Below are 1,449 nucleotides of genomic sequence, written 5' to 3' on the forward strand. Positions count from 1 at the left end.
GAATTCTGAACTACATATAAAGGATAATTTAGAAATATTAAAGGCTTACTGCTAGTGGAATTTGTAGCAGAGACAAGAAAAGTTATGTTTTCAAATTTGTGGTGTCCAGTGAGCTCCAGTACAGCCATCTTGAGCAGGAGAGAGCAGATGCAAGATTAAGAGAACATTTTATCACAGAGACCATCAGAGATCATCAGAGATAAACATGTGAACACATCTTTTTTCTCTACTCATTTATCTTTCTCTATCTGTGCACCTCCACTATGGTGACTGGAGGGTGTGCCTGGGCTAGTGGATACCCCCTCACCAAGTGTTCTACTACACACATGCATGGATCTACTCAGAAAAGATCACTGGGCACAGACTCAAAGTGGTAGGAGTCAACAGGAAATGGGAAGGTCTTACAAAATGTCTCTGGCCAGCCCTGGGCTAGGACTAGGAGAAACACATGAATGGGCTTGAGGAAAGGAGAGAGAGGCATAAAAGTGGAAAGGCTAAAAACTAAATCTTGAGTTATACCATAAAGAGCAACAGCAACATCTTGAAATATCTCAGACTTTCTTGAATGCAAGAAGCCACAAAAAGGGTGTTGAAGTCTACTCATATTTTGCAATCTGTGTGTGTGAGAGAGATGCTTATAGACTTTAATGTCCAATCTGTTCTTTTTTTTTAATAGACTTTAGTGTCCAATTTGTTCTTTTATATTTTTGGTCCCCCTCTTACCTTGCAGGGTATCTTTCTTTCCCTACATTACCCAAGAAGAGACAGCAACTGTGGTTGTATAGCCAAGTTACAAGCACACCCTATAAAAACTCACCATCCAGGAAAGAGCTAATACCAGCTGCTAGCCACCAGAGCAGCATAGATAGCCAACATTTGTTAACTTTGAGTTGAGTAATAAGTGAAAAGGGAAGACCATCTTTTAATCACATCTACCAGGAGGCAATCATAAAGCTTAATAATACAGCAACAGACATTCATCTAATTGTTGAAAATACATCCAATTATTTATAATGCCCAAAAAGCAACAGAGGATCTCAGCTCATATGCAGCAACCAGATAGAATAGCTGAGAGAAATGAGCAGGAGGTAGGCCTAGACTTTCCATTGGAAGAAGGGCAGGCTTTGGGATTGTCTGATAAGGAATTCAGGAGAATTATATTGACCATCAAAATGCTTCACAGATGGATTGAAAAAAATAAAGAAGAAGTCATGAAAGTGCTACTGAAACAATCAAATAAGATAGAAATACCATTGGAAACAATTCAAAACCTTCAAAGAGAAGTCTAAATGATTAGTAATAAAATACTAGAAATAGACAATACATTGGAAGGACAAAGGGTAAGAATTGAAGAGAGGGAAGCTAGAACCAGCAAGCATGAAGACAAATGCCTCAATATTACTAAGATAAAAGAGCAAAGAGACAAAAAAAAGAATTTAAAAATCTAAA

Source organism: Chrysochloris asiatica, unplaced genomic scaffold (genome assembly GCF_000296735.1).
Source record: "Chrysochloris asiatica unplaced genomic scaffold, ChrAsi1.0 scaffold00364, whole genome shotgun sequence".
NCBI classification, from domain to species: Eukaryota; Metazoa; Chordata; class Mammalia; order Afrosoricida; family Chrysochloridae; genus Chrysochloris; species Chrysochloris asiatica.